This window comes from Protobothrops mucrosquamatus, unplaced genomic scaffold (assembly GCF_001527695.2).
Source record: "Protobothrops mucrosquamatus isolate PMUCROS unplaced genomic scaffold, P.Mucros_1.0 scaffold1771, whole genome shotgun sequence".
Classification (NCBI taxonomy): domain Eukaryota; kingdom Metazoa; phylum Chordata; class Lepidosauria; order Squamata; family Viperidae; genus Protobothrops; species Protobothrops mucrosquamatus.
Genome location: NW_015387909.1, coordinates 417,332 through 428,152, shown reverse-complemented (window position 1 = coordinate 428,152; position 10,821 = coordinate 417,332). Strand labels below are relative to the sequence as shown.

At 40.5% G+C, this 10,821-nt stretch overlaps 1 protein-coding gene across 1 annotated transcript in view; it reads left to right on the top strand.

Moving 5' to 3' along the window:
- FAT3 (FAT atypical cadherin 3) overlaps positions 1-10,821 on the top strand; it is a 285,051-nt gene that overhangs the window by 132,449 nt on the left and 141,781 nt on the right. The window lies entirely within an intron of this gene.

The following is a 10,821-nucleotide window of genomic DNA, read 5'->3' as shown; positions in this document are numbered from 1 at the left end:
CCACTGGTTAATTGTTCTAACTGTCAGGAAGTTTCTCCTTAGTTCTAGGTTGCTTCTCTCCTTGATCAGTTTCCATCCGTTGCTTCTTGTCCTGCCTTCAGGCGCCTTGGAGAATAGCTTGACTCCCTCTTCTTTGTGGCAGCCCCTGAGATATTGGAACACTGCTATCATGTCCCCCCTCATCCTTCTCTTCGTTAAACTAGACATACCCAATTCCAGCAACCGTTCCTTATATGTTTTAGCCTCCAGTCCCCTTTGCTCTGGTCCTTGTTTCTTCCAAAAACATTTTAAGAAGAATGTCCATATTCTCCCCTTTCACTACCACTGGTCACCTACCCTGCTGGCTTAAATATTTTCACCAAAAATACAAAATGTGATGACAGAATAACATAATTGGAAGGGATCTTGGAGGTCTTCTAGTCCGATCCCTGCTCAAGCAGGAAACCCTATACCATTTCAGACAAATGGCTGTCCAATCTCTTCTTAAAAACCTCCAGGGTTGGAGCACCCACAACCTCTGCCTTCCTGTCTGAAGCAGTGATGCTTCTAAACCAGACAGTGATGCTGTAGCATCCTGTCATACAGCATCACAGTTTGGTTTAGAAGCGTCACTGCTTCAGACAGGAAGGCGGTGCAGAGAGTGGTGAGGATGGCCGAAAAGATCATTGGCAGTATCCCTCCCTTCCATCCAGGATAAGCGTTGCTTGAGCAGGGTCCGCAAGATTGTCTGGGACACTACACATCCTCTTCACGACCTGTTTTCCTTGTTACCTTCTGGGAGGAGGCTTTGTGGTATCCATAGCAGAACATCCAGATTCAGCCAGTTTCATTCCATACAGCATTAATCTTGTGAACTCTCAAGCTTCCTCCTTCCGTTATGTATTCAAAATGGACAATGAATAATATGTATATGTTACTTATATGTACTGTAAGGGTGTAGGTCTATACATATGTTGTATATAATATGTTTTAAATGTGTGTTATGTATGTGTACACTTTGAGAGCAAGCAACTAAATTTCATTTTTAATGTGTGCCATTGTGCCCACAAGAAAAAATGACAATAAAGGTTATCTTATCTTACCTTACCTTACCTTACCTTACCTTACCTTACCTTACCTTACCTTACCTTACCTTATCTTATCTTATCTTATCTTATCTTATCTTATCTTCTGGAGACAACTCATTCCACTGATTAAATGTTCTATCTGTCAGAAAATTTCTCCTTAGTTCTAGGTTGCTTCTCTCTTTGGTTAGTTTCCATCTATTACTTCTTGTCCTGTGTTCAGGCGCTTTGGAGAATAGCTTGACTCCCTCTTCTTTGTGGCAGCCCCTGAGATATTGGAGCACTGCTATCATGTCACCCTTAGTTTTGCTGGCAGTGTAATACAGAAAAAAATGCCATCCATCTCATGAGCATAGGAATTCAAAACCAGGGACCATTTTGAAAGCAAAACAGAGATGAAAGCTTTGCTCAGAGAAATGTGCTAAAGTGTCCTCTCTGCCTCCCTTGTCTAACAGATCAAAGCAGTTGACAACGGCCGGCCCCAGAAGTCTTCTACAGCTCGCCTCCACATTGAATGGATTAAGAAACCACCCCCGTCCCTCGTTCCTCTGACGTTCGACGATCCCTTCTATAACTTCACCATCATGGAAAGTGACCGGGTGACAGAAATTGTCGGCGTGGTCTCTGTGCAACCTGCTAACATCCCCTTGTGGTTTGACATCGTTGGTACGTCGAGCCTGGAGGCCATCTTGGGCCAGAATGGAAAATAGCATTGTGTAGATTTGGGTTAGAGAAAACTAACAAGGGAATTGACGTGGCTAATATAATATAACTACCTTTTTCACGCTTTGGTTTTGATGCCTTAGCTAAGCTATATGGCTGGATTGTTTTGGTTTTGGTTTTTTTTTTCCTCCTCTTCCATAATATGTGACTGACTTGCGATCCTAATGTTGTCTTGTCGTTTAAATTCTCTGGCCGTAATTTGCTAATCTCATTTCTAAATGTATTTTTGATGGCGACTTTAATCAGCTGTCCCTCATTTCTCTCTTTCTCTCTCTTTCTCTTTTTTCTCCCCGGTGCTTTTTATTTCCTTTTGCATTCTGTTACCTTGGTTGTTTTCTGTTTTTCTTTTTCTTTTCTTTTTTTTCTGCTTCCGATCGCTCTGCTTCAAGGTGGCAAGCATGCCCGAGAGATGTTCTATATCCTACAGACAGCTTGTGGGCAGAACTGCTCAACCGAAGGTACCTTCAGTGCTAACAGGTTTTGCTACAGTTTTATCGGCTGCCATTTTGGGGTTTAATATCTAAGAAAATGGATCTGTGAAGTCAAACTGCATTTGTACCTTTCCTGCCTTTCCACGAGACCTCGGATAGATCTTTGAGGGGGCCTTTATCCGCAGTTTGCATACGGCTAGTCCTCAACTTAACCACCCCCATTTGAGGCCCAAATTTCCGTTGCTAAGCGAGACAGTTGTTAAGGGAGTTTTGCCCCATTTTCCTGTCGTAAAAGTTGTTAAGTTAGTAACACGGTTGTTAAGTGAATCTGGCTTCCCCATTGACTTTGCTCGGCAGAAGGCCGCAAGAGGGGAGTCACGTGACCCCGGGACGCTGCAACCGCCATAAATATGAGTCAGTTGCCAAGCGTCCAAATTTTGATCACGTGACTGTGGGATGCTGCAACGGTCGTAAGTTTGAAAATGGTCATCAGTCATTGTTTTCAGTGCCAGGGTAACTTCGAGCAATCGCTAAAAGAACTGATGTAAATTGAGGATAACCTGCACTTGTGCCTCATTTCAGTCTCCCTTTGTGATTTTCAGCATTTGGTCCTCCAGAAGAGTTTTTAGATGATTCGGAATGGCCTCGTAAAATATCCAGGAACATTGCCAATTTGGAAATATTACGGTCCATGTAGTGTTAGCCGTTGCAGTGTGCTCAGAAATTGCATATGATTCAAGCTGGACCAATTAGAACAGCTTTTCCTCAACCATGGCAACTTTAAGATGTGTGGACATAGCTGGCTGTGGAATTCTGGGAGTTGAAATCCACACATCTTAAAGTTGCCATGGTTGAGAAACAGTGGATTTGAAAGTTACATAATCAAGGCCTGGTGGTTTACATTATAGTTCTTCTGCAGCTCGGCTCCCACTGCTGGCTTAGACCTTTAGAGCGCCAACTTTGGCCTTAACTCAGTCTGGTCTCCTCCCAGACATTGGAACTGCAAACACAAGAATTCCATGCTGACCCGAAATTCAAGGGATTTGTAGTTCCAAAATGGTTGGAAGGCGACCAGTTGGGAAAACGGAATAATCTCTCCGGACCTTCTACAGACCCTCCTATCAGTTCTGCGTGTTGAGGTCTGTTCATCTGGTTTGAGGTCTAAAAAATGACAAATGAGAGGCAAGAGGGAACCTTCTCTGTGGAACTCCTTGCCACTTGGAACTCCTCTCCAAAAGAGTTTGGCTTGCTTCTTCCTTACAACTTTTAGGTGGAGTTTCTTCTGAACCGCATTTGTATTATTCTAGTAGTTAGTCTCCCTTCCAAGTTATTACTCCTTTTTGCTGATAACGGGTAGTCCTTGACTTATGACTACAATTGAGCCTAACATTTATGTTGTTAAGTGAGACATTTGTTAAGTGAATTTCGCCCCATTTTATGACGTTTCTTGCCTCAGTTGTTAAGTGAATCAATGCAGTTGATAAGTCAGTGACCCGGTTGTTAAGTGAATCTGGCTTCCCCCATTGACTTTGCTTGTCAGAAGGTCACAAAAGGTGATCATGTGACCCCGGGACACTGCAACCATCATAAATGTGAGTTAGTTGCCAAGCATCTGAATTTTGACCACATGATCATGGGGATGCTAGAAAGGTCATAACTGTCATTAGTCACTTTTTCCAGTGTCGTCGTAATTCAAGGACTACCCGTAATCAGAATAACTACAGTGCTTAATCTGGAAAGTTTGGTAAGAAGTGTAATTATTTTAGTATGTCTTATTAGCCCTCTTAGAGATAGCTGGTTGATAGGCCATTTATATACACCGATTCTAAATAGTTGTATGCATCTGTCAGCAAATTGTACTATGGGTAGAACTGAATTAAAATTTTGTGTGAGTAGAATTCCTCTGGCTGTCTGGAATTCAGCTTAAATAAATTCTGTCAGCCCCAACCATCAACACAGGTTCTTTTTTAATAGTCAAAATGAAAACCACATGGATGTTTTTTAAAAAACAATAAAACAAAGAAGGAAAATTACGGGAGAGTAATCACGTTGTATGCCAGATTGGCAGATGTGTTGCAGATGATGGAGACTGCCCATTTGAATGATTTGTACACCCATGAATCTTTCTTGCGGCTGTGTGTCTTAGAAGCACTCAAATGCATGGAGAAGAGTGGCAGATAATTGCTAAATTACCTTCTCTTGAATGGATGCCGCATCCGAGAACCAAGTAGGAATATCTTGACTTTCTATCTACTGAATGCAGAGCCAGCTAAGATGAGACAAGAATGCCAGATCAGAGAACAACAATCAGTAGCTTTTTATAGATCTTTCCTTCTTTTTGCAGTCCGTCTCTACGTGGACCGTAACTCAGGAGCAAAGCATCTTAAGCGTAGAAGGTCCTAAATTGAATCTTTACACCTCTTCAAGTGTTACGGAAATTAACTTCTGGCATCCTTCACTGTTGGTTATATTGATTGTGGATGCTAAGTCTGTTTTCAGCATGGAGGCCCATGGATTCCCCATCCTAACTTTATGTTTTCAGCTTTAGATCCCAAATAAGGTCATCAGACATTTTCCAGGGCTCCATATGAGTCATTTCTTAAAACAGCTTCATTATTTTAAAAAATGACTTAGTCAACTTCACAGACCATTGATATGTACCTGGGAATGATTCATTTCGATGTATAAAGCTGTATCAGCACTTCAAACCAGGTTACTCAGTGCGCACCAGGGCTTTCCTCATGGACCAGCTTCTGCAGTTATCTTGATGCATGACTTGGAAACAAGTATTGCAACATATTGTCAAAGGTGTATCAACATTTGCCCAGCAATTTCTCAAAAGTTTTCATCTGTGAATCAGGGTTCCATTTTTCATAGATAGATAGATGGATGGATGGATGGATGGATGGATGGATGGATGGATGGATGGATGGATATAACAATAACAACAACAGCAATAATAATAATAATAATAATAATAATAATAATAATAATAATAATAATAATAATAATAATAATAATAATAATAATAATAATAATACAGGTTGGAAGGGACCTTGGAGGTCATCTAGTTCAACCCCCTACTCAGGCAGGAAACCCTATACCATTTCAGACAAATGGCTGCCCAGTCTCTTCTTAAAAACTTCCAGTGTTGGAGCATTCACCACTTCTGGAGACAGGTTGTTCCACTGATTAATTGTCCTAATTGTCAGGAAGTTTCTCCTTAGTTCTAGGTTGCTTCTCTCTTTGGTCAATTTCCATCCATTCTGATTAGTTTCCATCCATTGATAGATAGATAGATAGATAGATAGATAGATAGATAGATAGATAGATAGATAGATAGATGGATGGATGGATGGATGGATGGATGGATGGATGGATGGATGGATGGATGGATAGGGAGAGAGAAATAGGGAGATAAATAGGGAGAAAGAGTTTTGCTTTTTAAAATTTATCTTGGTGACTTTTTGAGCTGGCATTGTTGGAAGTAGCAGAGAATATGCTACTATAATAGTATTGTTTCATCCTGCACATCATTCTCAGTTCTTCACATTGTCCAGTCTGGAGGAAAAAAATGGATGGAAGGGAAGTTTTCAAAGTGAGAAATGATTTCACGGTGAAAGACAGTCTGTTCATACACACAAACACATGTGCACTCGTACACATTGAGAGAGAGAGAGAGAGAGAGAGAGAGAGACTCTTGATTATTTTTAAATTCAGTAAGTGTAGGAATACCACGCTAGTCTCACGAGAATTTCTCAGTAGTTCTGTTTTCCTTTAAAGGAAATATTGAAAGCAAATTCTCTTTCAACAAATTGAGTGAGAAATTGCAGAATAAAAAAAAACAGGATTTTTTTCCCCCTCCACAGTACTAATAGGTCATACTGTGCAAAGCTCATACATCAGCCTCTTCTGGAGAGAACAAACCGCAGAGCATTTCCCTGGCATGTTTTCAGTTTGCTTATGGCACCCTATTCAACTATCAAATGCTAGCATGTACCCCATATGTTAGTAAAATAATACTCAAGATTTTGTAATTCAGACTTCAGCAATACACAGGACAAGAATTGCCAGATGTGCAAGCTGGATTCAGAAGAGGCAGAGGAATCCTAGATCGCATTGTTAACTTCCACCAGATGATGGGAAAAGCAGTGGCGTTCCAAAAGATATTGGAACACTATGGCTTTTGACTGCACAAACCACAATAAACTGTGGATAGTTATTAAAGTGATAGATGCATCAGGTGATCTCCTCCACCTATTGCAGAATTTGTAAGACGATCAGGAAGCAACAGGAAGGAATATGGCACAAGTACATGGTTTAAAATTGAAAAAGGAGTCTTCCAAGGTTATGTACCATCACTTTATTCATTTAGCTTAGATGTGCAACATATCAGAAATGCTGGACTAGTAGAAATAGAAATTGATATTAAAATTGCTGGAAGAATCAATAATCTCAGATATGCTGTTGATACCATTTTGATGGCTAAATCAGGGAACTCTGAAGGAATCTCTTATTGACCATGAAAGAAGACATTGAAAAGTCAGCTTAAGAATCTTAAGATTTTTTTTTAAAGATAATGCCAACGTAACGCAAAAAGATGGAGAAGAAGCTGAAATAGTAGCAGGCCTTATCTTCAAAAATCGACAGGGATGGTGACTGTAGCCATGAAATAAAGTGATGTTTGCTCCCTTTGGAGAAGATACATATATATAGTCAATACTATGGTTTTTCCAGTTGTAATACAGGACTTTGAAAACTGGGCCCATCAAACATTATGTTCAGTGCTTTTTTTGTAAAAAAAATAAATAAATAAAAGGTGCCGGAACTCACACACGTCATACAACCCGTCTTGCCTACCCTACAAGGTTCCATCCAAAAAAGGTGCCGGAACTCCGTTCTGGGCGTTCTATGACAAAAAACGCCCTGGTTATGTTGGAGAAAATTGTTTTGAATGTGCTGCACAAAAGAAGCAGTCATTCAGTTCCAGATGAAGTAAAACCAGACTTCTCACTAGATATACAAATAATGAAGCTAAAGAGCTTAAATATTTTGAACATAATACAAAGGTGGACCTGTCTCTACCCCTTTGTTTAGAAGTACTTAAGAAAGCATCTTAACAGTGGCTTCCACCATCTTTGAGGCTCACTTCATCCTTGCAAGATGTGAGCAATTCAAACCAGCTCTCCTCCTTCCATGGACCTATGGATCACAGCTGTCTCACAACCATGAATTGAGATCCTTGCAAAATTCAACTGATCCTCTTCCCCCCCCTAGAACGTTGTGTTTCTGAATTTATTCATTCTGGTATTTCAGAAGTGGGTTTCTGCCCTTTTTGTTTTTCAAATCCTGCATGGGAGCAGTTTGCTGCGTCTTTGATTTTATTTGAAGTGCCCGTGGCTACATTGTGCAGAGATACACTAATAAAATTCTGCCGAAAAGCAAAAACAGGGGGAAAGAAAATCCTCCATGCCTGGCTAGCTGTAATAAATGAATCCTGATAAAAGTCTCAAAAGCTATAGATACCCTTCAGACAAGCTTTGTTTCAGCAAGCTTTCCATCCCAACTGACGGAAGGATGATATCAACTCTGGTTACTAGATACCTGGACTTTTGGTTTTATACTGTAATCTTTCGGCTTTGAAGACATTGGGAGGATTGGGCAGCAGTTTATAAATAAGAGTTCATAAATTAAATACATTTTTTTAAAAAACACACACCTGGAGATGGCATCGATATGTCAGGTGGAAAGAATCAGGCTCACACATAAGTTCCGGTTCAGAAGATTTATTATTCAAGCCTATACACAAGAATCTAGTCAACTTAACGGTCAATACCAAATTGGCTCTAGATAAAGAGTTCATGGAATTCAAAGGGGGACTAGATTTGGATCGTTTGTGGACATATAACGATTCTAGGCTGAGTCCTCTCTTGACTCTGCCCTCAGCCCTTGCCTGCTTTCTCCTACAGATACAATAATACATTTTTCTAGGCAAGAGGAAAAGAGTCGTTTGTCAATCCATTTTTCCAAGATATTTTTTTTTAAATTTTAGTCTATTCTGCATGCCTAGATTTCCTAGTGATCTCCAATCCAAGTACAGATGCCTTTTGGGAGGCTGCATGGAGGCTTTACAAGGCCTTGGGGAAATGTCGCAAAGAGCCAGTAGCTGCTTTAGCCGGGTATGCCTCATCAGCAGTGGGAGAAAGAAGACTTGTTGATATGAACCAAAAGCAGCTAATGCAGAAGCTCATTAAAAAATTGACCTAAATAAGGGCACTTAGTGAAGCGTGTTGGCCTGTGAATGAAGCATTGGTCCTTGAGCATTAAGGCAGCCACATCCTTGGAAAGACTCGACACAGCTGTTCCCCAGTTCTCTGCTTCTTTATATGCATGCAAAGGCACTATTGCTGTTGTGCTGTCATGAAGCAGAGCAGCTGTTCACGTACACACATCTATAGATAACCAGGAACAGCCTTTGATGCAGCTACATTGAACCTTCAGAAGGATGCGGCTATTTTAATAATTCTCAAGAGAGAGATTCCACACTGGCCAACGCACTCTGCAAAGTGTTTCTTGCAAATGTTTGCCCTTAGAAAATATTTTTTAAAGGATTCTTGGGTTTCATTCAAGCTACTCTACGCTTTCATTACTACAGAAAGTTGCACTTAAAAAGCACCCACTTCCTATTCTATTCCTTCTAACTTTTAATTGCTTCTAACTTTTAAAATACAGAACTTTCAATACAGTTGCTTTTACTATTAAGCTAAGAATACCCTTGATAATCTTTTGGTCTTCTGATTTCTCATTATGATTCCAATGAAGCACCTTCAGTTATTGCCTCCTCCTCCTCCTCCTCCTCTCAGAGTTATCAATTAAAACATTATCTGCAAGAAAGCATCCCTTGTCCCAGGACTGCTCAGGTTTTATATTATAGTTTTGCATGAGAAACAACCATCAATTCTCTCTTTTTTGGGGGGGGGGGGGAAGGCTTTGCTGAGCTCAAATCAGTGTGCGATGATCTTCCTTTTTTGCCACAGAAAGCAAAGGGCAAGGGCTGCTTTGGAAAAAAAAAAGGCAATAATGAAAAGCGTATAATCCAATAGAAATATTTTAATGCATTAATACCATTACGGCTTTAATTAAATGTCAAGACCGGTTACGCCGCTGCTTACGGTTGAATGCTACAAAGTGCTGCGTGCAGCAGCTCCAAAAAGAGATAAGTCGCAAAGACATGCGTGGAAGGTTGCATGGGGAATAGGTATATTTTTGGCATAAAATCAAATTAACATCAGGTTCAAAGGGCGATATTCTTTGAAAGGTGGAGGCAGACCTTTGGGAAGAACTGGGCTTAGCACAATGTGTCCAGACGTCCTTCTTAGACCAACAGAGGGGACGTGGTGCTCTTCGCTCGAACATCTGTTTGCATTCTTAGCCATCTACATTCAAACCCTCACCTCACAGCTTGAAACAAATCAAATTGTGCCGTGCAAAGAAATGGTGGCAGAGACTGGAACATCAATCTGCAGATGAAGGAAAACACATTATTGAATGCTCCCCTGCATATACTATCTGCCTGTATAGAGGGGGGGTTAGAAGGACCTTTTTGTACTGAGCAAATCACCACTTTGGGGGGGAAAGCCGAAGCGATCCTTCTTGCAAACGTCGTGATTTTTATTTTGTAAGAAAGCTTAGAGGACCCTTGTGAGGCTCAGAGTCATTCTGGAAATACAGATGAGGCCAAAGCTGGCTCTCTTTATTTAATTAAACATATTTTTCTTTTTCTTTTTTCCCCCGGTAAGAATAATTTTTAATCATGAGAAGCCAGATGTCACATGGAACCTGATCCTGTTATGGGGTGAATTAAGGGAGTTTGCCCATCCCTTGGCCTTTTTTTTTTTTTACCGTATCTCATGTTGTTGACCCCAGTTTCAGCTGCTGGTCTCTAGTTCATGGAAATAGAGAAGTTTAGTCTTCATTTAGAGCAGTGTTTCTCAACCTTGACAATTTTAAGGCATGTGGACTTCAACTCCCAGAATTCCACAGCCAGCAATGCTGGCTGTGGAATTCTGGGAGTTGAAGTCCACATGCCTTAAAATTGTCAAGGTTGAGAAACACTGATTTAGAGGTTGTTGTTGTTTTTTCAGAAGCCCAACACCTTAAGAAGCTTCAAATTTGACTTAATTACATTTGGTCATTAGAATCACTTCCCTTAAAGTTGTAAACTACTCAGAATCACATAGGTGAGAGGGGGCTGTGTAGGGAAGGAAGGAAGGAAGGAAGGAAGGAAGGAAGGAAGGAAGGAAGGAAGGAAGGAAGGAAGGAAGGAAGGAAGGAAAGATTCATTGATGCCATCCTTAAGACCCACTCTACTTTTCATTTTTTAGACTTAAAATATAAGCTAATTGCAAAGTAAAATGACATGCTGTAAAGGAACATTTTTCAGAGGAAATCCTGATTTCCAAGAATGCCATTAGATTCTTCATAAGCATTCCTAGAAAATGAAGAATGGCTGTGATCTAATGTTTTGTTAAGAAGCATCCCCACCTGCCCCGAGGTGGTGGAGGAGGAGGAGGAGGAAGGAGAAATGATAAAACTATGGATTA